This window comes from Podarcis cretensis (genome assembly GCF_951804945.1).
Source record: "Podarcis cretensis genome assembly, chromosome: 10".
Classification (NCBI taxonomy): Eukaryota; Metazoa; Chordata; class Lepidosauria; order Squamata; family Lacertidae; genus Podarcis; species Podarcis cretensis.
The window spans coordinates 58,160,111-58,186,698 of record NC_137179.1 but is presented as its reverse complement, the minus strand read 5'-3'; the positions used below and the strand labels follow the sequence as shown (position 1 = coordinate 58,186,698).

At 43.6% G+C, this 26,588-nt stretch overlaps 2 protein-coding genes across 9 annotated transcripts in view; one reads left to right on the top strand and one right to left on the bottom strand.

The window, feature by feature from the left end:
* LOC307225975 (uncharacterized protein) overlaps window positions 1–26,588 on the bottom strand; it is a 217,368-nt gene that overhangs the window by 160,950 nt on the left and 29,830 nt on the right. Inside the window, exon 3 of one of the 2 annotated variants that reach the window (XR_013843195.1) lies at window positions 25,653–26,573. The gene's annotated coding sequence lies outside the window, so the exon portion shown is untranslated. Of the gene's footprint in view, window positions 1–25,652; window positions 26,574–26,588 lie in introns of those variants that run through there. The other variant, XM_079994450.1, reaches the window with a different exon arrangement.
* CADPS2 (calcium dependent secretion activator 2) overlaps window positions 1–26,588 on the top strand; it is a 350,035-nt gene that overhangs the window by 319,156 nt on the left and 4,291 nt on the right. The gene's annotated exons all lie outside the window — the stretch shown is intronic.

Here is a 26,588-nt window from a genome sequence, read left to right as displayed (position 1 = left end):
CACAGAGCTCAATCAAGTCCGCAGACTAGGAAGACTTGGATTTCTTCCCATTTTTAATCATTCTCCTTCAGTTGATGAGGGGGAGGATGCATCCAAAAACTATCAGAGAGATTTGGATAAATTCTTTTAGGTGGTTTGCAAGGGTGGACGTGGATGGGGTTTATGACTGCCCTTTCATTCTACAAATTGTCTCTCTGGTGGTCTTTGCTCTTCTTCAGCTTTCCTAGGGTGTCCAAGCTTCCAGAAAACCCCATGATGCCCTCAGCTGGACTTTCCTAGAATCACAGGGAGCTGGGGAGGCTGTCTACCATGCTGCTCATGGTTGTTGGGTTTTTTTGAGTGAATTCTCTTTCTTTGCCAAAGAAATTGGTGCATAAATTTTTGTGGGGGGTTTTAAGGCAAAAGGAAAGGTTTTCCTTAAAGAAAATCAGCAAGGACACTGATCTCGGCTGCCTCTCCAACTTCCCATGCTTAAATAGAAGCCCATGAGAAGGCACCAGGAGTTAATTCCTCTCATGGAGTCTTTTCAGATGAGGAAATGTATGTAGGCAAGAAAGGGAAAGAAAAACATCATTATCGTCCACCTTGCGACTACAAGGTAAAGTCAGCCCCGCAACACTGAAATCAGAAAGACATTCCAAAGCACCACGTAAATGAGTCTGTAAAAACAGGCACATCTTTTTCAGGAGATGAACTGAGGGACACAATCTGCTTATTTCTTTCTTTTCCACGCCTATTTTTTATTTTGAATGTTAGCCTCTCATAACGTCATTTCTGCATAATCATGCACTTGCTCAAATCAGTAAGCAAGACCTTGTGAAAAGTTTTTGAAGAAATGGTTCGACTGGATAAGCTGAATACAAGAGAAAGAGAAAGCACTGCGCTTCGATATAATAATATTGGTTGTTGGGCTTCCTCAGAGTTTGTTATACCGTAACTTTTCTGGAATCAACAGCTGTGACTTTTATTTGTGTTGGCAACCAAGGAGTATTGCTGCTATGACCAGAAAAAAAGTTGCAAGTATGCCAGTTGAGTTAACATTGAAGTGAATGGGTTTGTTCCAAAATAAGTGCAAGTTCAGTTCCTGTTGTTTTTTTCCTACAAATAGCCTCTATACCTAGTAACAGGCTTCTATGAAGTATATATGTTAGGTAATAAAGTAGCACTTAATACTATCTAAGTCACTGGCCTCTAAGGTTGCCATATGTCTGGAATTTACACAAACATATCCAGAATATTGCACCCGCAAGCAGCGTCCAGGTGGAAATCAGCTAAATGTATAGGAAAATCCGGACGTATGGCAGCCCATGTCGGCAGTGTCGTTTTTGCTTATATTCCTCAGAAATAGCTCAAAAACGTCCAATTTATTTTCTGTCCGGATTTTTACTTTTTGAAATATGGCAACCCTACTGGCCTAGGCTGCCCATAATGATAAACCATTGTTTAGTACTTAATGGGAAAGAATCTTTACCTCTTTCCCTACACCCTCCTCTGGTGAGCAGAGAGCTTTTGCTTCAATATTTGTTTTATTTTGTTTAATCAAGCCGGGATCAAACTGTTCAGGGCCCGCCAAGCTCATGTCTTGCAGCACTAAACCATGGTCTAGCGTTACATGTCAAACAGACCATTGACTAAATTGACTTACATGCCAAAGTTATTAGGACAAGTCCCTAATGTGGGGTCTGCATGTGGCACGGGTTGCCCGCTCCTGAAGCAGTCTAGCTTGCATGAATGAGTCACTGCAATCATATAGAACTTCTACCTTAAGCCAGACAAACACAGGGCTTTCCAGTAAATGGAGTTTACCTGTTCAGCAGTGAGATGCCATGGTGGAAGCTAGGAGAGGATTGGGGAGGGAATAGGAAAACATAGATCAGGTAATGGTCTTTGTGCTGGACCCAGAGCATCTGGTGGTGATTCTTACCTGGGACTTGCAAGCTGCTAGCATCATCCTGTATGGGTCTGGATCTCTGAATGTGCTCAGCAAAGACCATGCCTATTAACTGCGCTTACTGAGCACCAAGAGAACTCACAGGAAGAAGGAGCATGCTGTTCTCTTCCCACCTCCTCCTCTCCCTTAACTAACCCTCTCACCTGGTGGTCACAAGATTTTGGCCATTCAATAACCATGGCCCAATGGGAAAACTTATGGAAGATCAATAGGAAATTCACAAATTGTTATACGATTAGACAGAACTTTCAAAAAATGCAACACCGATCCTCTGCACAGGGAAGAGCTGGTTTGTAGCCCAACTCCTATGAGCCCATGGTGATGAAAAAACAGGTTTTGGGCTTTTCTTTATTGGGGCCAGGCATTAAAGGGCAACTCATCTTTACCTGGGCATTTAAATGGGGTGGGAAGGAGGAGAACCACGCTCTGTCCCCCCCTGGCTACAAGCTAGATTATGCTGGACTTCCCTCCCAAAGGAGCCGAGGCAAGTGCCATCCTTGATGGGCTTTAGGTGGGCAGTGAAAGCATATTTATTCCATGTGGCTTCTAATCTATGGCTGTTTTAACTGTGTCCTTTTGGTCTTGTATCCAATGTGGTGCTAAGTCAGCGTCCCATCAGCACAATAATTCCTGCTTGCACAACAGGACTTCACCCCATCGCCCCCCCACACACACAAACCCTCCAAAAAAATGCTCTGGGTGGTTGGGAGAAACCCCAGGACAGATGCTGGAGTCCTGTGTCAGGGAGAAGCGGGTAGGAATCCCATAGCACCAGCAGGAATCCTTATGCTTACTTAGAACTGCACTGGAAGCAAGCCTCCGGTTTTAAGTTTTTAGTTTTAACTATAACTTTGGTTACTTGGTTGTGTTTTGGCTTGGGGCTTTATGTGATCTACTTCAGCAGCCCACGTTAGGGGTGAAAAGTGGCCTAAAAAGTAAACATCTGAGTTGCCGTATATCGCCTGGTTCCAAAACCGTACTCTCTAAATTCCATGGAACTGGGCTAAGAAATTGCTATGGATCTGTTGCATCGCACCGGAGAATTCAGTCCCCTGTGCTTTTTAAAAGGGCTTTTGTTGGAGCTATTGGCAAACCGACGCCTCCAATTGTGAAAGCCGTGTCGATGTGCTTCAGCTGTCTCTACAACACACACTGTGACAGCAGTTTTTATCTTGCCACTTTCTCCTCCACAATAACGGCAGTAAGGGCTCTCTCACAAAGCTCACCCTAGTTGGTTAAACACAGATTCACATTCCTGTGTGAAATATTAACAATGCGCCACCATCTCTACCTGTTCCAGCGGAGTTTTAATTGGCATTAGGCTTAGTAAATGAGATGCTAAAGTAACCGACTTAAAAAATAAAATTAGCTGGTGTTAACCTGGTCATGTGGCAAAGGTGAATGTTGCTCATTAAAAATGTTATTTCTGTGGTAAACATGCTTTCTGATCCACATATATGCTTCTTTCCCTGAAATAATAATGCTTCTTCACATTTCTTTGGGTTACATATCAGTTTCACATATTGTCATTTGTGAAATAAATATGAAGATAATGTCTGTTATGAAAAAGAGAGAAGGTGTCAAGTAAAGTAGAAGAATGCTATTTCTTGCAAGTCTTGGGTGCTCTACTTTTTTTTTTTTAAGGGATCTCTGTGGGCCCACCAGATGTGCGCTTAATTTACAAAAATGAAAGTGCAGTTTCAGGCTCTTGGAATAGTTAAGGCATTGCTAATTAATGTCACGCGATCCTGAGTATATATACTTGCTTAGTGGTGCTGGATCAGACCCAAGTCCATCAAGTCATAGAATCATAGAATTGGAGAGTTGGAGAGTACCCTGCGGGTTATTTAATGCGACCCCCTGCAATGCAGGAATCTGAGCTAAATTATACCTGACAGGCATCCCCCTTATGCACAATAGACTCGTGTGTGACCACGTATACGCACGACATCAGGAAATAAACTCTAACTAGAAATGGTGTGAGAGAGAGCTGGAAAGTCCTCATGGCTTGCAAGGAGATCCTCGCCAGAGCCCCAAGAAGAAGTCAGTGAGCCAAAAGTCAAGAAGAAAATGATGCGTGGGAACATTCTTCTTTTGGCTGGTCCAATAGGAAATGACTGTTGATCTGCCAGTGGACTGTTGGCTGCCTTCTGTCGAGCTCCAATAGATTGGACAGAATTGATGCTAGTAATATTATGTAGGTTTTGAAACCACCTTAGTCAAGAAGAGCAACTTGCCCAATGGCTGTGGGCCTTGCTTCTCAGTCTCTTTCTTTTTGCATGTTTTCAGCTTGCAAAATGAAGCTTATTTTGAATATCAATTGCATCAAAAGATATTGAAACCAAGTTGGTGTGTGTACCGTACTGCATGTATTCTATGGTTGTTCATCCTAACCATAGAAAACATGGATTCACCATTCTCAGATATCACAAAATGGTCTTAGAATGTATGGGTTGGAAGTATAAAAGATAGATTCCAATGAGAGAGAGAGAGAGAGAGAGATATGAAATAATTACAGTGTAATAATTGAGCACAAGTTGTCCCTTTCTTTCTGCCCAAGCTTTCAAATGTGGCCAATGGAGTTTTCTTCCATTTGGAGGGTCAATCTACAGTACTAACTTTGTCCTGATTAAACAGCTGTTTTGCAAAAGCTTGGTGTGATCATGGCTTCATTTTTTCCAGTAGTTGCAATCACAGAAATTGCTGCTGGCTCTCCACATGTTCACGCTAGCTAGTCTCCATGCGATCATACATAGATCAATACGTAGAAAAATCCAACCGTTCGAATCGGCTCTTAGTTTTAATGCACCCCTGTAACACATTTGGTCAGAAACTTTGTCGCTAAGCTATGTACATCTTTTGAGTACCTCCAGTGATTCCCTCCTCCATAGCCCATTTCCATGTATAACCCACCCTATCTCTAGGGACTGGAGTAGTTAACAATATGCCCAATTAAAATGTGAAATACCATATGCCCAGAATAGATTAAAGGAACTCTGCAGCTGTTGAACCTCAGGCCTTACCACTCACTTGAAAACCAAAAAGAATTGTCGTATTTCTGGGAAATATTATTGGCTTGGTGGAGTTTCCAAAAGACAGGGGCTCCGATGTCAAGAGCCAGCCACAAGAACACTTCTCTCGATGCCCTTGCCTTGCTGTTCCAACTTTGAATCTGCACATCTGAGTGCCAAGACATTAGTAGCTTGTGGGAGTGAGACCAGTGCGGCCTTCCCAAAAGATCTTGTTCAAATGTTGGCCAAGGGGGGTTGGGGTAGCTACGCCATTTCAGCAGCTTGAAAGCTGCCCCTGAAAATGGTCCTCTCCCTTCTTCTTCTTCTTCTTCTTCTTCTTCTTCTTCTTCTTCTTCTTCTCCTCCTCCTCCTCCTCCTCCTCCTTTAATCAGCTTCGGTCAGTTCACTTCTGGGTGCTGGGTGAAATGAGAGGTGATTTCTCTGCTACCAATATATTACTGGCATTGAATGCTAAATCTCTGCCTAAGTACATGCCTCATGTTGCACATAAGGAAGGAGTTGGTAAGAACGTTTTCTGTGACCTAGATTTTAAGCTGGCAGAATCCATTGACTTTGAAGGACTGGAGCAACCAATGCATATGATCTGCTATTTTTGTTGGTTTTGACTTTCTCTGACCTTTGTTTTGTAGTACAAGCAATGCTTTCATGTCAAAGGCAGTCATGTGGGAACGGCACTCTTGACTTGGTCATAACCATTTTTGATGTGCATTTTAATGTTTATTTTTTTGCATCCAATGAAACAGATGGTTCCATGATTTGGGGGTATAACAACAATCTGAATTGAATGCTAATAACATTTACCACATTTCAGCATTTTCCCGTCGAAGGAAGGCACAGGCTAATGCAGGCTCTGTGATACACAAGAGGCTGCTTGGTTTCTTTTTCTGAAGTTTGCGGTGTCATAAAGGAGATCTGTGAGCATTTGTTCTCAGTCTTAAGTAAGAAAATACTATGCATTACTTCTGCATTCTGCCCTTCCTCCAAGGAACTTTCTGGTTGGTCACATGGCAGCCTATGATGCATTTTAAGAGCCCACCCAAGACTGAGCTTTGTACATATGGAGATTTATTACATCGAATGATAGCATACTGCCATTGTGGCCTGGACTCTCATAACTTATTTATGTCATGTTTGAATGTTTTTTTGCCATCAATATTTTCGATACTGCTGTGGTTTCAATAGCACTTTTCTGTCCTGTTGGAGTCTGTTTTAACTCTGTCCTAATAATTCACACTTGGAGGGACACGGGTGGCACTGTGGGTTAAACCACAGAGCCTAGGACTTGCCGATCAGAAGGTCGGCGGTTCGAATCCCTGCGACGGGGTGAGCTCCCATTGCTCGGTCGCTGCTCCTGCCAACCTAGCAGTTCGAAAGCACATCAAGTGCAAGTAGATAAATAGGTACTGCTCCGGCGGGAAGGTAAATGGCATTTCTGTGTGCTGCTCTGGTTCGCCAGAAGCGGCTTAGTCATGCTGGCCACATGACCCGGAAGCTGTACGCCGGCTCCCTCAGCCAATAAAGCGAGATGAGCGCCGCAAACCCCAGAGTCGGTTACAACTGGACCTAATGGTCAGGGGTCCCTTTACCTTTAATAATTCACACTTAGTATTCATTGCCATAATTCAGTGTCTGTGTGTGTGTTTTCTCCCGCTCTTTCAAGATACAAACTTCAGCTTTCAAAACAGCTCGTTCTCAGATTACAACCTTGTCAAGTGAGTTTCAGTGCATCATCTTCCATTTTGCCACGTTAAATTATCGTTTGCAAGTTTGGGGCTTTGACGCTCTCTCTTTCTTTTTTTTAAAGCAAGCTCTTCTTTTGATCTCGATTCTATGCCAGAATATCTCCTGCAAGTTGAGACTGGGCTAGTGAGCTCTTAAAAGTCCTCTTCCTGAATCGAAAGCCTGCATGAGAATGAAAATCGGGGGAAATTTGAGAGAAGCGTGACTAACTCCCTGGAGGAGCCTCACGAGACAATGCATTGTAGCTTGTTGAGCTGCGTATTTCTTTGATAAGTCAAAATAATCTTTGAGAAATATGTGGACTTCTGCTATCGGGTTTCAAGAAGCTCAGAAAGAACACAACCGTCACTTGGCACAAAGCCAGAAAGAGACATTTTTGCCTGATGCACCTGGGCATATGCAGCAGGTCTGGTAGAATCAGCTAATTAACAACACCGGCTTAAACAGGCACCTCATCTGGCAATGTAGTTAGTTGCCTGATGGTGCTCAGCAGGACCTGGTAGTGCTTTTTTATTTCTCTATCCTAATGGTCTGCTGCCCACCTAATTTCGCCTTATTGTCAAGCCACTACTTACCACAGCTTGAGGCCCTCCCAGGAGGCTAAATTATTATCAGAGGATTAGGGAGATGTAGCCTTGCAGCTCTGACATTTCTGATTACTTGTCTATGCCAGAACACTAATTAGCTGTGACTAATTAAGAAAAATGTCCCTGCCATAGAAAACCATTTAAAAGAACAGAGAAGTAGAAAAACAATTCCAGAGCGGAGCACTGCTCAGATTTTGCTGATGCTCTGTACATTTCTAGTGAGCTTTAAACTCACCTTTAATTGTGCCTTTTCTCCCTTTTTTTTTTTTTTTTTTTTGGTCCCGCTTGAGTAACAAAAAGCCCCTTCATATAAGAATCGATCAGAGGTTTTCTCTGTCGTTGGGGGTGGGGAAATAATTGCCTCCTTTTCAACGTTCTTTTGTAGCATCAGGTTTCCCCCCATACGGCATGAAAGAGCAAATCTTGTAAATTTCCAAACACGTTAACAGGCTGTTGTGAGAGAAGGTGCCTCGCACGCAGGCGTGCGTGTGCACAGATGCACACACACACACACAAAGTGCAATCCACCGAGCGCTGCTGAGAACAGCCACCTTTCATCTCAGTGGGGTTTGGATTGGTCCCTCACAAGCCTTATTAAAATAAGTGGAGGTTGTGCAACCACAGGGCTTGATGAATTGCTCTCTCGGTCAATCACCTTTGAAATGTACTTAAAAAGCATCAAAATATTTCAAGTAAGGGCTAATAAAGACTTCCTATCTCCCCGAGAATATTCACTGCCTGCCTTTCAACAAATGGAACTCGTCAAAATAAAATGGAATAATAATAATAATAATAATAATAATAATAATAATAATAATAATAATAATATACCGCCTTTCATCTGAACAGCCCAGGGCGGTTCACAACAAAAAAATACAAAATGAGAACACAAGATACATTATAAAAAACAGGAACAAAAACAAACCGATATCCCTTAATAGTGCCTACTGAGGATAGTGGACCAACTCTTTATTTTATGCTGACACCATCATAGGGAACATATCCAACTTAACTCTTGGACCGGGTGGTCCTGGTGGACCCTGAAAGGTAGGAGAGAGGGAAATACTGTATAATAATAATAATAGTAATAGTAGTAGCAGTAATTACTATTATTATTATTCGCTATTTATTTATATGCCGCCCCTCTGACTAGGGTGCCCCAGCCACTCTGGGCTGCTCCCAACAAAAGAATAGTAAAAACACAATAATATAATACTGGTTCATACACTTACGCAGTTATATACACTTGAAAATAATTCCTTATTATAGTCAACTTTGCCATAATAGTTTGTGTCCTGTCCTCCGAAATGAAGTGGTTTGTGTTTAGAAGGCTTGTGATAGTTCAGGCCAAGTTGATTCTGTAAAGTCTCCCCCAAAAACAGTCCAGTGAGAACTAAGCATACTCTAGTCACAGGCTGCCAACTGAATATTGTGAGTGGGAGAGAAAGTAAACTGAGGGAATGGACTGGAATTTCCTGAAAAGAAGGCATCGTTCACCAACTGAACCCTTAAAAGGAACATTCTGCATTGCGATGTTCTGTTTCTGGCTTCCACTTGTTCTGCTTTATGAATCGCTGAGTTGCCTCTTAGCCTACCAGCGCTGCTTAAGTCTGTTCATACTGCTTAAACTTCACTTGCTCAGTCTTTCAACATTCATCTCGTGAGAGATTGCCCTTACTTTCCGCATTTATGCCATTTCTCTTCCCCTTAATTTGCGGTGGTTTCGGGAGATTGGGAGTATGGCCAATAGCTTGATGATGTAAACATTGTTTAGATTTTTAATGCCTTTGATTTGGAACCGTCGAGGTACGGTTTTTAATTTTGCTGCCCGGCCAGAATTGGTTATGCATTTATGTATTTCCATTTATTTATTTAACTCATTTCTATTGCATCCTTTAGCCATGATGGCTCCCAGAATGGCTTTAAAAAGTTAGTACCAAGATGGTTCCTGTCCTCAGTCTTACAGTCTAAGAGGAGTCAGAATACCTTTTCAGCAGGGGGCCGATCCACTGTCCCTCAGACCTTGTGGGGGGCCGGACTATATTTTGAGAGGGGGTGGAAATGAACGAATTCCTATGCCCCACAAATAACCCAGAGATGCATTTTAAATAAAGGACGCATTCTACTCATGAAAAAACACGCTGACTGTCCACAGGCCAGATTTAGAAGGAGCGTCTCCACCTCCATCGTTCTGCCCAGACACTGAGGTCCAGTGCCGAGGGCCTTCTGGCAGTTCCCTCACTACGAGAAGCCAAGTTACAGGGAACCAGGCAGAGGGCCTTCTCGGTAGTGGCACCCGCCCTGTGGAACACCCTCCCACCAGATGTCAAAGAGAAGAACAGCTACCAGACTTTTAGACATCTGAAGGCAACCCTGTTTAGGGAAGCTTATAATGTTTAATAGGTTATTGTATTTTAGTGTTATGTTGGAAGCCAGCCAGATGGGCGGGGTATAAATAATAAATTATTATTATTATTATTATTATTATTATTATTATTATTATTATGTGATTGGGCCAGATCTGGCCCCTGGGCCTTAGTTTGCCTACCCATGGTCTAAGACATGACAAACAAGGAAGAAGGAATAGGAGGGAGGAAAGAAAAGCAAGCTCACCCAGATGTTCTTAAAGTCGCTATAATGTGGTTACACAGTTTTGTCTGTGCAGATTCTCAGTGCCCTGTTGGGGTCCAAATGTGGGTTAACTCGTCCAGATGTAGTTCTTCCCCCCTGTCTCTTTGTTCTTCCTTGGACCACTGTGGTGACACAGTTCTCAGGCCAGGAACCCACAAGGATGATTTTCTCTGAGCAAACACACATCCCACACTGAGTCCTGATTCAATCAGCAGGTTGCACCTTTAGAATGAATCCTGCCACTTCCTCTTCACAAGCCTAATCATGTCATTGGCCCGACATCTTCAAACTTCCCTAGTTCTGAGAAAGAATGATCCTCCAAACAACAGAAAAGTCTATATGTTGTATCCTGATAAAGAATTGCTAAGGTGTGTGTTTTTTACGTGAAGAGCTCCTGTCCAGTAAAATGACATCTTCCCCATGAGTCTTGTGCATTTTACAAAGATTGTTCAAAAACAGCATTGTAACTGTAACCCAGAGTAGTATTTTAACATCCATGAAACATGATGATTTTTATCAGCAATTTTCAGATTTAATCTATTCATTTTGATGTGAAATCGATTGTTGAAACAAAACGTAGTCTTAAAGACTTTGTTTAGTATGTTTTTAAAGCTTTGATTAGACATGTCTGTTTTATAGTCTGCGCATGTGGCAACAGTAATTAAAATGCGTTCCGTAATATTTCACAATCCAAGGATGCTTTACAGCTGTTTCTGTAACGTTGCAAAACATCTGCATTCTATAGTGATATTGCGAAGTATCAGAATATTGTAGTATATTTATACTGCATCAAAAGAGGATTTGAGCATCACAGATTTCAGTATAGTTAATTGGACAAAATTTTTAAACAAACCTACATTTATTTAAGTGACCCTCAAGTACAACCAAAAATGTTGATTTAAAGCACCCTATAAATGCTGGTCAGGGGCTTCATAAATCTCTGTCTTAGAATTAAATAAACAGCCCACATGTCATTAGGAGGAAGCAGAAAAAGTGGGTAGTTCACAATTAAACAGAACTTTTATCAAGGAGGATTTTTAAAATGGTATTTCACCTTACTCAGATCAATGGGATATATCCAGCCGTAATAGCTCTGAAACTGTAGGTGAATCAGTTGGAGAGTGTTAACTGGGACTGCTGCCTCCTCGTTCCGTGCAGTCGGGAAAAATCAATAGGATCTCTACCATTTGGATTGTCTCAGGTCATATATTTTTTCCACCATGAAGTGCCAAGCGCAGGCACCATTGAGGGTTTATTGATTTCTGCATGTTCTGTAAATATACACACATTTAATCAGCAGGAGAAGCTCACAGTTTCTAAAGACAAATATGTACTACTTTGCCGGTGTGCTGTTTGTATGTGTTACCTAGCTCAAGAGAAAGAGAGAGAGAGAGAGAGAGAGAGAGAGAGAGAGAGAGAAGGGGGGGAAGCGTGCCAGTGTTCATAGCAGCAGCTTTTTCTTTTCTGGAAGTCTTTGCGGAGAAACATAATAATTCTTACAGAGATACCGGGAGTGGTGGTGGTGGATATAATCATAATTCTGTCTTAATAGCGAACTTGGGTGGGTGAATGCCAGCTGGAATGGACCCAAACTAAGGCCAATAAGAGACAAGAGGGAGGTTGTATGACCAGGTGAACCCAGAGGTATGCAGAAGTAAAGATGTTTCTGGTGTTGATTTTTACAAAACAGAAAAGGGTATATATATCAACAGACACCCTCCAAGTGTACCTATTTTCCAGGGACAGTCCCGGATTTACAGAAGCTGTTGGAGGGTATGGAGTTATCCGACTCCCCAAGCCATCTGAAGGCAGCCCTGTATAGGGAAGCTTTTTAATGTTTTATTATGTTTTTATATATGTTGGAAGCCGCCCAGAGTGGCTGGGGCAACCCAGTCAGATGGGCGGGGTATAGATAGTAAAATTGTTGTTGTTGTTGTTCTCCTATTTTCATCGGTGAAATGTTGGAGGGTATGTATCAATGAGCGTTGAGCATGCCCGGTGTCCTCACGGAGCCATGGAATATTGACTGTCAGCAGAAAAAGAAAAATGTTCTCCTGGGAGAGGCTGGAAGGTGAATTCCTTACAGCTTATAGTATCCCAGAGCTTGAAGGCCTGGCTAGCTGGATGGCATGCAGAAGGGCAGAACTCCTGTTCTGGGGGAAAGATGCACTGCACTGCAACACCCTGTTGCAGATCCTAACTGTAAACAGTGGCAGAAGGAGCTGTCCCAGCATTAGGGTAGCCAGTGTGACTGAGCTCTTTCCACTCATTCCAGCAGATGTTTGATTAGGAAATGTAATGCCATAGGCTTTTTTAAAAGAATAGCTTCCATAAATGTTACCGGTTTAGGACGACCATTTATGCATCACCAAAAGAGAGAGAGCACACATTTGCACAAAATTTGCAAGTGCTATTGCTATGCCACTATATATGTGTGTGTGTTCGTGCGCATGTGTGTGTTCGCACATTTCAAATACAATTCAAAATTCTTACGTCTTCTATTACTTTCAAAGATACAAGCATTAGTGGATTTCCCTTCCTCTCCTTCCATGGCTCCTTTTATAATCCACTCCCTCCCACATCTTCTTAGTTTTCCAATCCTTTCTGTTCTGCTCTCCTTATCTCTTGTTCTTACTTACACCGCTGAAATTACTAACATCATGCTAAGTTAATTGTCTGTTTATCATAGTTTTTCCATGTAATCTATATACATATACAGTGGTACCTCAGGTTACAGACGCTTCAGGTTACAGACTCCACCAACCCAGAAATAGTACCTCAGGTTAAAAACTTTGCTTCAGGATGAGAACAGAAATTGTGCGGTAGCAGTGCGGTGGCAGCGGGAGGCCCCATTAACTAAAGTGGTACCTCAGGTTAAGAACAGTTTCAGGTTAAGAACGGACCTCTGGAACAAATTAAGTTCTTAACCAGAGGTGTTGTTGTTGTTGTTTAGTCGTTTAGTCGTGTCCGACTCTTCGTGACCCCATGGACCAGAGAACGCCAGGCACACTGTATATTATCCAGTCCTCCTTAAACCATTTTTCATCTTGATGTCTTAGTCTACTGCTAATTCCGCATATTCCAACATTTTAAGGTACCACGCTTCTTTCATTGGTACTGCTTTAAAGTTCATTTTACATTACTTCCTAACAATCTTTAATTATGCTGCAAGGTCACCACATGTGGAGGAATGACCCTTCAACCTCTTTACACTTCCAACATTCCCAGTTCCGTATCTTTTTCATTGTTCCTTGTTCCAACAGAGGATGCATTCTTTTAAAGTGGAACACAGATATGACTACCCAATATTTGAGCTTGCCATTTGACTCTTTCTGTGTTTCCTATCTTAACTCCCTTGGAGGTTTTTTCCCCTTAGTGTCAAGTGGTATATACTTTTTTTAAAAAATAAACAAATAAATTTCATACTAAGGAGCTTGTGGTATATTGCATGGGAAGGGTTTCAGGCAGGACAGCAGAATATAAGGTAAAAGGTAAAGTACCCCTGGATGGTTAAGTCCAGTCAAAGTCGACTATGGGGTTGCAGCGCTCATCTCACTTTCAGGCTGAGGGAGCTGGCGTTTGTCCACAGACAGCTTTCCGGGTCATGTGGCCAGTCATCATGTGGTTTAGTCATCTAAACTGCTTCTGGTGCAATGGAACACCATGATGGAAACCAGAGTGCACAGAAACACTGTTTACCTTCCCACCGCAGTGGTACCTATTTATCTACTTGCACTTGATGTGCTTTCAAACTGCTAGGTTGGCAGGAGCTGGGACAGAGCAACAGGAGCTCACTCCATCACAGGGATTCAAACCACTGACCTTCTGATCAGCAAGCCCAAGAGGCTCAGTGGTTTAGACCACAGTGCCACCCTCATCCCATCACAGCAGAATATAATCTAGGCAAGAAGCCCAGGATACTTCTACGTATCCTGTGGTTCCAATAGCAGAGAGGTATGTGCAAAGGGAACCTCATATATCGTGGCATGTAATTAAATGAGTTAATGCCACATCTTGCTTTTTCAGTTTGGATGAATTAGACCCATTTAAGATGGAAAGTGAATATCGAAATATCAGCTTAGTGTGGCAAGGCAGAAGCATTTCATCAGTTGGGTGTCTGCAGCAGTTTTATTCCCAGGCAAGGGACAAGTGATGGCTTCTTTAAAAGAAGATGAGACAATGACACGGCTATCAATGGCTGCTAGCCATGATGGTTGTGCTCTACTTTCACTGTTGGACACAGAAATGGTTCTGAATGCCCCTTACTGGAAACCACAGGAAGAGAGACTCCTCAAAGCCTGCTTGTGGGTTTTCCTCAATTACATATTGAATAGCAATTTGCAAAACTGTATGCATATATACCGTATTTTTTGCTCCATAAGGTGCACCTGACCACAAGGCGCACCTACTTTTTTTTTGGGGGGGGGGGAATTCAAGAAAAAAAATATTCTTTAAAGGGAGCGCTGAGCAGAGCCTGTATGCATCCCAGGCTCTGCTCAGCGCTCCCTTTCATGAGCTGCCTGGAGTGTGTGTGTGGCGCTTGCAGGCTTGTCCCCGAGGAGGGAGAAGGGAAAAGCCCCCAAGAGCCACACACACACTCCGCGCGGCTCTTTAAAGGGAGTGCGGCTCTTGGGGGCTTTTGCAGGAGGTGGGGGAAGTGGGAGAGCCTCGCTCTGTCCCTTCCCCCACCTCCTGCAAGAGCCGCGCACTCTTTAAAGGGACCGCGGCTATCCCTGGCTTTTGCGGGAGGTGGGGGAAGGGACAGAGCCGCACTCTGTCCCTTCCCCCACCTCCCACAAAAGCCAGGGATAGCCGCGCGAAGCCTTCCCAGGGCTTGTGGGGCTGGCGGTGGGGGAAGCCCGGTTTTCCCCCACTGCCAGCCCCAAAGAGCAGGTTGGGGAGCAGCAGAAAGGCTGCGTGCAGCCTTCCTGCTGCTCCCAGAGCTTGTGGGGCTGGCAGGGAAAACCCGGGTCCCCCCCCCCCAGCCCCAGGAACCACACATTCGCTCCATAAGATGCACAGACATTTCCCCTTAGATTTTAAGAGGGGAAAAGTGTGTCTTATGGAGCGAAAAATACGGTGTATATTTCTTTGTGACTCTACATATATACGTTTGGATATTATTTTGAGTCTTAATACCAATTGCATTGGGACATCCAGTACATATTATACTTTTGTAGTATACAGGGCTGCATTTGTTTTGATTAGATTCTGTTCTCTGTATTCCTTCCTTGTTGGATGCTGAGCTTGTGGGTTTTCCTCAGGCATCCGGTTAGCCGCTGTGAAAACAGGATGCTGAATTAGGTAGTCCATTGGCTACCTAATAGGTAGTCCATTGGCTACCATCCAGCAAGCTGTTCTTATGAGGAAGGAATAATCAACTTGTGACCCTGACTGAGCACTACTGATTGGACAGCAAAAGCCATCATTATGCTTTTGACACAATCACATCTGGGCCATTTTACAGCAAGCATCGGGCTGAACAGCTCAAATCAATGGCAACAGAGGAGGCCTACAGGATGGGCCTATAGTACAGATGTGTTGAACTCCCATCATCCTTGAGTCATTGTTCTGGCTGGGACTGTTGGGAGTTGAAGTCCCAGGGAGTTGAAGTCCCATCTGGAGAGTCACAGGTTTCCCACCCCAATTTCAAGGTGCTCCACCATTCTTGTATCCCACATTCTTCCCACTTTTCTCCATGGAAAGAAAATTCCCCATTCTAGGCAGCCAGCAGCATCCTAGATGCTTTTCTTCCCTAGTGAGGGGAAATCATATAAGGCTGTAATATCATCTTAGAATCCTCTTCTAGGATTGTTGTCAGAGTCTTTTCACCTACAGCAGAAGATGATTGATTCTCCAAGCACCCAAATGTGATGGAAACGAACCAAGTGACTTTTAATATATAGAGAGAGTTAGATATTTAATTGCACTTAGTTAAGCTCTGTTTACTTATCCAAAGCCTCATAGTAGTACAGAACCAGTGTATTTAGGGAAGAAGAGTTCAACAGCTGTTGGAGTGGCTCTGTGCCCAAGGAGATTTGACTCCACTCCTTTTGTTTACGAAAAGAGAGGGGAAACCATCTAAGTAGAGGAGGCTGCCTTTGAATATATTTCATATTGTCGCCTTCCACCTCTTGCGGAGCTGTGTTGATTGAAAATCTCACGTAACGTTAAGTGGGCGGTTGTCTGTCTGCATCGCAAAGCTACGGCTCGGTGCGGCGCAATATGGAAACTTTGCGGCGTCTGCTCAAGGGAGCTGCAGAACTGGAACACGACAGGGCACTGAAGATCAGGTGCAAGAATTGGCGGAGAGGGAATTCCATGTGCCACTTCTGCAAGTCCCATAATGCAAGAAACATCTATGTTAGAACATAATATTTAAAAGTAGAAATAACATTGCAGGTGTCTAGGTCTGTGTTCCCCACCCCCTGTGCAGAGTTTCGTTTCCGTTCTACGCCTGCCATATGCACGGGAAGACACGAGGGATAGGCAGGTCGTAAACAATGCCATTTAAAACTCCATCGGTTGGTAAACAGATTGTTTTGCGTTAATTCTGGTTTCAACATAATCCTTTAAATAAGGATTTGCACCAATTCCATTTCCACAATGAAGCTTTATTTCTACTGCCAATTTGCTCCCAGGTCAGGTTCAGTTCTGTGAATGTTCTTAATTCGCTAACGTCTTGGGCCCAAACTACCTTCAGCATCATCTGATCCTTTCTGCTCCACCTCAGTCTTTGAGATCCTCCGATGGGGCAATTTTTGTGGCTCCTCACCCCTCTACTAGGGACTGAGTCTTCAGTGTGGCAGTAGAGATTCGTCAGAAATCATCCTTGCCTTTTTTTAGATGTCTCCTCAAAATGGCCTTATTCAGACAGACCTTAGCAATGGAATTTTCTTCTTACCAACCAGTATTTATTGATGTTCTCACCAAAGTTTTAATTTGTGCTTTTGCTCTTGTTGTAATTTTATCACTCCCGTTGTGATTTTGTGCAAGTGTGATTTATAAATATTTGAATGAATTGATGGGTGAAGTGGGGGTCATTGTCAGGACCCACTTCCCCTGGAACGCCATGCCCCTTGGTTTGGTGGGGGCTATATGGGGGGAAGGAGGTATTGTGAAGTAATGGGTTGCAGCTCTGTTCAAGCAACCTTTTGCGTCAGAGTACTCTAATGCATACACAAGGGTATCTGAATGAGGTTTAGCTCTGACACAGAAGTATACAGAGTGAAGCTCCTCCTCCTAAGGAGCTTTGCTTTTGGCTGAATGTGTTTTTTCCTAAAAAGCATGCCCGTTTGTTGGTAGGCTGCCAGTTGCCCGTTTTCTTCCTAAAGCAAAGGGAGATAGCTGGGGAATGTTTTGAATGGGCTGCGAAACCAAAGCTCTCCATGCAACTCCCCTGAAAAGAGCTGTCAGCATCGTTTGGCTTCAAGGCGAAATCTCTCTCTCTTGCCCACACACCAATAGCTGCCAAGGGACTAAATCCCACTCCCAGCTAGCTAGGCATCTGCTTCTGAAGCTATGGAGTATTGTTATTGGTTGGAACCATAGTAACCCAAAGGGTGAAAGGGTCGAGATCCTTGGAAAGCACAGATTCTTCATTTCTCCCAATCTAGTTTCACTTCCCTTCCATACGGAGGCCATCTGTCTTCTAAAATCCAGTTCAGACCATGTGAATTGGGCATCGGTGGTTAAAAATATTTTGCATCATAAAATCACAAGGCAGTTTTTAAACGCTGCTCCTGATCCTCCCTTCACACACATTTACACGCTCCAAATCAACTGTACTAACAAACCAAATGTAGGGTAATTGCATAAAATTAATTCTGACACAGGCACAGTTTTACAAATGTGACTTAGCATTACACACAAAAACGCAGTAGCGGGTGTTTTTGGTTTTGTTTTTTTTAGGCAATATTAATTTCAAGTGTATTGACTGGAGACCATCAAACTATAAATTAGCTGATCTAGGATAATTAAGGAGGTGACACACACCATAATGGAAGATTGTTGGCAGTTAATAGGCGGTTTCAATTATGAAGTTGAACTTTGCAGGGGAAGGGTAGGGGGCTTAATAGGCCATTAATTTTCAACCACATATGCATAATCGAGAGCATCCAAATCTCTCTCTGATCACTTGCTCTTATACCTACAATTGCACATTTATATGAACAAAACAGAGGGTTTCTTTTGTGGGCGAGAAGCCTTTTATGTTCTCCCAAGCAGGTCTGTTTGCTTGCTTTTCTCCTTCAACAAAAAATAAAATAAAATAAATGTTTTGGGTGACCTTTAAATATTGTCTTAGATTTTATTTTGAAAATTCAGACCTTTAGAAAGGCATTCTAGCCAATTATTTATGAAAATTCTATTTTATTGTAGAAAGGTAGTGAAAGGTAGAGGAGCCTGAAATCATGTGAGAGAAACATAAATGATGTACCGTGATAATGAAGCATGTTTATGCAAAGAGGTGTGTCTGTGTAATCTGTCATTACTTGAGCCGTTCACCATTCTGCAAATGAACCAATTGCTCAATAGATGTGATGATCTGAAGTGCTATCTATTTATATATGTATATAGTTGGTTTGAAAACTAACATGTTTCTCCCCCCGCATAGAATTTGGGTAGCCCTTTTGCCATCACTCTCTGCAGTGCCATCGTTTAATATAATACTGCAAATGATAGAGACATTGTGGCTAAAAGCCTAGGAGTTTTTTCACCTCCCTGGCTGTCCCTTAATAGGTAAACGGACAGAGCTTCTGTTTTTTTTTTTTTTTGTTTTTACCTGCATTTGATTAAACTAAGTTCTCTATTATCCATGCAATTACAAACATTCTTCTCTGAATCCCCAAGCGTGTTGTTAATTCGGCCAATACTGCATTTTCACCCATCGCTAGACAACGTTGCAGCATCTAAAATAGCAAAGTCTCTTATTTAGCGGCGTGCGGCTCTGCACCTCGGCTCCTGCCATCTTAATAAAGCAGGTCTTTTCCACTTAATGTGTGGTTTTGCCGTTATCTAGGACTGTAACTAACACCGCGGGAGAGGATCCACCGGGATCTTTGCAGCGCTGGTTCCTAATCATGTAATATTATTTCATGGTTTGTGCTGTCTGCTGCCCCAGCCCTATTCATTTTGGCCCTGGCAGGATTGTGCCCTTAATTGGAGGGAAATGCAGCTCTGCTCCTCGAGAGGCAAAAGGCACCATATTCTCCTCCCCATCACCACCACCCGCCTTCCTCTTCATCAGTGACCGGTCGCCAGAAGAGCCAAGCCAAAGAAAATCCCTATGTGGTCTGGCGATTCAAAAGTAGGAATATCAGGACTCCGAGGTCTACGGCTTTGTGTATTAGTATATATTGAGTCTTCGTTCCAGGTAGCAAACAGCTGCATCTTTTTTTAAAAAAAAAATCTGCAATGTGTTTATCCCCCCCCCCCCAAGAGACAAGTGTTCGATTTAGTAGGCTCCGTCTCAGAACGTTATAGATTAGTAGTTGAGCGAGGTAGGGATTGTGAATATTGAATATATTTGTTTTGTATTTCCAATGGCCGGCTGAATAATGAAATTCCTTAACTACTTCTCTTTAACTTGGCTGAAGAAAGCTCGGTATGTTGCTAAATCTCTTTTCACCGGCACTGCCGAGAAACAACTTTAATCCTTGTTAGAAAATTGCCAAGTCTGAGGCTGACAAAGAGCTCATGCTTGTTCCATTGTTAGTGCTCCCGGGCCCTGAGAGTGGAGCCCTTTACAGCTGCGTGGATCCAGCCTGGCTCAGCTGTACTATTTAAGAGAGGAGGGTTTGTCAATTTCTATTGACAATGGAGAGAGTTTTTCAGCGCCTGTAGCAGTGCTGGACACAGTTGGGGATCAACGCCAGCCATTCAAGCTGCACCCTCTTTCATTGCTTTGGTTTGTTAATTCAAGACTAAAGGTCCGCTGAGGGGGTTTAGGGTGTTTAAGAAAGCTGATGAACTGAAAGCGTTTACGGCCCTGGTGTGGCAATTTCCATAGTCGGTGGCAACTATTGGCACGGAGTGAGCTGTGTCCTTGTTGACCCTCTGGTTATTAAAAATGCACAAGTGCTGCGCTTCTCAATATTTCAACACTCTTTCATTGTCAATACCACCTTCTGAGCCCTTCAGCTTCTTACTTGCTCTAAAGATCTTCTTAGATTGGGTTTGAAAACTTCACCTTAAACACTAGATTAGACTGATGTTCTGTTTTCCGTGCTCCTGTTGATTTGTTGAACCTTCCTAGGGCTAGAAAGCAAGTAGCAGCTTGATGGGAAGACGGGTCGCTAATATGATTTACCAGTCTACAGTCATGCACAATAAGTGTGAATAAATACAGGGGTCTTGCAGAGTCAACCCTAGCCTTTCCTTTTTTCCCCTCTTTTTTTTTTAACTTCAAAAGAGATATTTCAAGGGAAAATGAAGTGAGTAATACATGCCCTTACAGGAGCTGTCTGAACTATGTATTGGGGGGGGGGGGAAAGGAGGGAGAGAACAAATTTTCTTTTAAAATGGTTGGCTGCTGTCATGCACTGGTGTGAAAAATATATATATAATATACACTTTCTGTTTTATTCCTGTGTAGGCAACAGCGCAGCAACAACAAAAAAGCAATAATGCCATAGAATTGACATCAGGGCACAATGTAATGCCATTTCAATTTTCCCTCCTCCAAGCTCTGGGGAATGTGATTATTTGGGGTGTCGTTGAAAAGTATTGTTGTTTTTACTGTAAGAACTTTGGAGTCTAGCAGGCATCATTCATTGATGTGAAAAATAATAATAATTGTTTGTCTTAGAAACACAAAAAGCTTGCATACCGCCAGTGAACGTTGTTTGAGACAAATAAAGGTATAGCTTTACTGTGCTCAAAATGCAGAGGGAGTCTGGCTTCCTTAGCTTTCGCCGTCTTAACCATTTTATTTAGAAGGCTCTGGAAGGGAATGGTTTGGCTAAGATTGGTTGGAGTCAGAGGTGGAGCTTACAAATTTTGTTACGGGCCCTTCCGCTCCGACCCCACTGTCATACAATTTGAGCACTGGCTCTCCTTGTAAAAAAACATTACCTGTGGGTTGTCATTTAATTTAGTATATTTTTGTATTGAATATGAGAAGTGCCCTGCTGGTTCAGACCAAAGGCCCATCTACTCCTGTTCTCACAGTAGCCTACCGGATAGAATAACTATAGAGTTGGAAGGGACTCCTTGAGGCATCTAGTCCAATCCACTGCAATGCAGGAATCTCAGATGAAACATTGAAGAGAGTCTGGAACCTCCTCTGGGAGACTGTTCCACTGCCGAACAGCTCATACTGTCAGAAAGTTTTTCCTGATGCTTAGTCAGAATCTCCTTTCTTGTAACTCGAAGCCATTGGTTTGAGTCCTGCCCTCCAGAGCAGGAGGAAAATGAAGCTTGATCCCTGTTACCTGGGACAGCCGTTGAGATATTTGAAGATGGCTATCATATCTCCTCTCAGTCTCCTCTTTTCCAAGCTAAACATCCCCAGCTCCTTCAGCTGCTCCTGATAAGGCTTGGCTTCTAGACCCTTGATCATCCCAGTCGCCCTCCTTGGCACAACTTCCAGCTTGTCAGCATCCTTCCTAAATTGTGTTGCCTGCGGGAAGCAAGCAGGAGCACAGACAGCACTTTCCCTACTCGTGATCAGAGGTGACTGGCATTCAGAGGTGTACTGCCTGCAATACTTGAGGTAGTGAGCAACCACCATGGTTAGCAGCCACAGTGAACCTTACAGTGGTGCCTCGCAAGACGAAATTAATCCGTTCCGTGAGGCTCTTCGTCTAGCGGTTTTATCGTCTTGCGAAGCAAGCCCATTGACAGCTTAGCGGATTAGCGCTATTAGCAGTTTAGCGGCTTTTAGCGGATCAGCTGTTAAGCGGCTTATCAGCGGATCAGCTGATAAGCGGCTTAGCGGCTTAGGGAAAGGGGGGGAAAGGGGGGGAAACCCGCAGGAACTCACAAGACATTTTCGTCTTGCGAAGCAAGCCCATAGGGAAATTCATTTTGCGAAGCGCCTCCAAAACGGAAAAACCCTTTTGTCTAGCGGGTTTTCCGTCTTGCGAGGCGTTCGTCTTGCGGGGCACCACTGTATTCTTCATTGTTCTGTTCTGTCTTACACCAGGTTGGATCCCAAGATTTTGTTCCATCAACAGGAGGACCCCTCCTGTAAGCAGCCGAAAGCTAGGGATCGAAACGCAGCTTTGCAAGCCCTGTTTTGAGCCTGTGAGAGATTGGGTTAAGATCAAGCATGATTGGGACTTTAGCGGTGATGTGATTTCGTTTGGGAGGCTTTTGCAATCCTCTTCAAAACCAGTCCCTCTGGTACAGCGGCAGTGTTTGCTGGGAAGATTGCACCCAAAATGTGCAATATACCTTCCCAAAGACGCTTCCGCAATTACAACCTTCAATGTGCATTGCCTCTCAGCCAGTAAGGCTCCGTTTGACTGTGTATCTTTATGCTAAAGTGAAAAAAGACTTCCCAGGTGTGTGTTCTGGATGCTGTAAGAAGCACGTCGGCGCTTCCCCTTTCAGGCATGGGGGTTTCTTTAACCTGCCTTTATTTCCAAAAACCTTATGCGCCTCCAAGCACCCTTTACTGTAGGTTGGACAAATCCAACCTGCAAAATACTCCAGTCAAAAAATCCTGTGGTCCTTTTGACTTCCAAATAGAAATGCATTCGGTGCTACACAAGGCTCGTTTTCTATTAGTAAGGAATGGAAGAGAGCAGCAGTGTGACTTAAATAGAAATGGATATTGTAAAATGGCTATTAGAAATCATGCTCGTGATTAACACGTCTCAGGGCTTTCCGCCCTAGTCTACCCTGCTACTTGCAACTAAATACAAAGAAGGGTGATGCTAAATGTAAAATTCCGGACCCGGCGCTGTTTACCAGCTTATCCTGTCCAGTGCTAAACAGTGATTTTAGCATTTAAAGGTTCACAGGAAGGGGCAACAGCAAGCACAGGGCCCTGTTTGATGTGTGTGCACGGGGCACATGGCATTTGTGTGTTTAGGGGAGTGACTTCGGCCAAGGTTCTTTTCTCTATTAGCCTCCCGCAACCCCATTAATTTCCTTTTCAGGGAACGACAAATCACAACACTTCCTTCGACAAGCTGCAGCTTGCTCATTTGTGCAAAGTGGCACCACTTCTGCTCCCGACTTAATTGTTTGATGCCCAGTCTCCTTTGCATCGCTAATCGACGGCCCGCAACGTGGGCTTTTTCCTTTTCTTGTCGAGGGTGCTGGTCTTCCCATGGAAATGGGCAGCACTGGGTTGTGTTGCCCACCTCCGAGGTTAATTCTTCCCAAGGTCTGTTTGATAAGAGAACAGATTGGGTCTATCATATTGCATGTAACAATGAATAGATACAAAAGAACAAATGGTGGTTGAGAGAGTGATCAGGTGAGCGAATTTATTGTCGCAGTGAATTCACTCAGATACCATCTGTTAAGCTACATGACACTCATCCCAATGTGGCTGACAGCATTTATTTGAATGCCACCTGTTATCCATGGATTTAAAAATAACTTCTAATCAATAATCTTTAAAAATATTATATATAGTGTGAATAAGACTTGTAAAAGCAAACTCTGCAAGGCACTCATCTTTTAATGTTTGCTATAGACAGGATTCAGCTCTGAAGAGGGTATGTCAGAAATAGATAATAAGCGAAAAGGAAACTCCTAATTTGCATATATTTGCATGCCTGTTCACAGCCTTTGCAGGTGCTAAACAACAAATGGTGGCTAGGTATTGTGTTCAACAATATCCTTATTTTGAAATAGTAACACTACGATGCCTCAGAATTTATATTTCAGAATTTTTAAATCATGGCTAGCAGTCCTAGAGCAGATGGGCTTCGGCCAAAGAATCTCAGGAAATGTAATTTGTTAAGGGTACTGGGAATCATAACTCTGTGCAGGGGAGACTTGCACACAGCGTCATTGAAATGCAAAGCCAATCACAAGTCCTGCTGGGGGTTGTCTCCACTCAGGAACGCCAGTCATGAGCTCCCAAGTGGAGCAGGTCCCTGCCGAAAACAGGGCTTGCCACCAGTGCGGAATTTAAATGCAAGACCTACTCCAAGCCTGGCTAGGGTCAGGTCTACTTTGGAACCTACCAGATGCATCCGGTTCCCCAACTGCTGTTCTAGAAGTGCTGCTTTGGGACTCAGTTCCAAGGAATTTCCCCAGCACAAGTTGTATCGAAACATGTCACCATTGGTGCAATTCCCCATTTAGCTGGGCTTTGAGCAGAAAGCATACTGGCGGGCTGTGAATGTTATCATTAGCTCAGTGGTATCTGGGAGTGTACTTGCCGTCATTTCAATCTTTCCTTTATTGCCAGGGCTTGTCCAACCAGAGGGGCAAAATAGGCTCCCCCTTGGGGTGCCAAAATTCCAGGGGTGCCTGCTTAGGCGGCATGAAAGTGCTTCTGCCTGTGCTTTTGGAAGATGTGCACGGATGAAGTTTAGCAGCTCCTTGGCTGGGTAATATCTTCTGCTTCCCAAGAGATACAATGGAAGATCCTTCTGATCTCCACTGCCCAGAGAGGGAATAGAAGAGAGGGTTTTTTAAGGGCAGGAAGTAAAGAACTGCCAGGCATTAGAAACCAAAGGAAGATGATTATCTGGTTAAGTGTTCATTATTTAAAATGCTGTTATTTCACTGCTCAGCCTAACATGCGCATAATAAGCTGCAAGATGGGAGCAGCATTATTGATGTTGTTGTTGTTTAGCCAGGGCACCTTTCTTCAGCCCTAATTTCTGCTTGCTTGGTTCTGGCTGCGTGTACTAAACCTGTATTCATATAGCCTCCACTCCCTGAAGCTTTGTGTTCCCCATTTCTTGTGTGTGTGCTCACATACACAAATATATACATGTCCTCTTCTATTATAAAGGAAGAGGAAATTATGTTAGGAAAAGGTTTAAAGCTGCTTCTTTCTTTCTTTCTTTTTTAAGAAAGCCCTGAAGTGCTAATTCTCTCCAAATGCAATTTTGCTCCAAAATGAAACCACCACTCTGTTTTTCATACTTTGACCACAGGGTTCTGTTTAGTAATTGATACTGAGAAAGAATGAAGCTACAGAGGTGGTTTGTTTTTCTATTTTGCCTTGGCGACTGGTTAAATATCAATGTTACTTATTTTAGCTAAAGCCTTCCTAATATCTTTGATTAAGAACATTGAATATACCTAGTAAGCAACCAGGTAGTGCCTTGGCCAACTCCGAAATGCCTTCGCCTTTCCTTAGGTCAGTATTTACCTCATGGATGGGAACCTTTGACCTGCCAGATGTTTCTGGACCACAGCTGCCTTTATCCCTGAGCACCCATTGTAGCTGATCCAAGTCAGGGTGCTCCAAACAGTCTCTCTTTTTGAGAGAGATTCAGTCACGTCCCAGGCTGTGAAATTAGCTGGTTTGGAGCTCTTGCAAAAAACAGAAAACAACCACCCATTTTCCTAAAAGCCCAGACTTCCCAATAAGGGATGTGATTAGTGCGGTAGGAGAGCTGGGGGCGGGGGATGGAAATCACATCTGGCAACCAATGCACCGCTTTGGTTTCAGGTAAAGGGCCCCCTGAACATTAGGTCCAGTTGTGACCGACTCTGGGGTTGCAGTGCTCATCTCGCTTTACTGGCCAAGGGAGCCGGTGTACAGCTTCCAGGTCATGTGGCCAGCATGACTAAGCCGCTTCTGGTGAACCAGAGCAGCGCATGGAAACGCCGTTTACCTTCCCGCCGGAGTGGTACCTATTTCTCTACTTGCACTTTGACGTGCTTTCGAACTTCTAGGTTGGCAGGAGCAGGGACTGAGCAACGGGAGCTCACCCCATCACAGGGATTCGAACCGCCGACCTGATCGGCAAGCCCAAGAGGCTTAGTGATTTAGACCACAGCGCCACCCGCATCCTTAGTACATGCATAGAAGAGTCTAAAAAGCCCGGGACACAAATTTTATGGCCCTCTAGCGGCTATGGTGGCTCAGAATCACAGAATTGATGATTTTCAGGGTCCCTTCCTACCCCCTACGATGCAGGAATATGCAGCTGCCCCATATGGGGATCAAACCTGCAACCTTTGTGTTATACATTATCAGTTCCCTCATCCCAATTTTAGCGTCTGTCTGCCTCCCCACCCACCCCCTCTATTTCATTACACCCTTGGTAAGAGAGTGAGAACTGCAAAAAATGGCAGGAATTGTGTTTCATTGTCGGATGCCCTCTTCTTCCATTAGACTTCATTTCCCTTTTTGCTAAGTGAAACTTGCAGAGCTGTACAATTTTCCCCTTCGTCTCCGTAAATAATCTTCTTCCCCCTACTGTTTTAGCAATCAGTTATTTCATGCGAGCGTGCGCACGGAACACTCCTTTTTGCCTACAGATCGCGATGTGCGAAACACTCTTTCACATGAAGATGGCCCAGCTCAACGGCACTGAGGAGTTTTTGCTAATGCTAATTTGCGTGAAGACCAATTCAGGTCAAGTTTGCCAATTTCCTAACAACGACACTTGCCGTTTTACTGACCGGGATCAAGGCATCGTTGACTTCAAGGGCTAATTTGCAGCCCGTTTGAAGGGTCCAATTTGCCTCTTGTCGCCAGATCTGCTAAATAAATAATGG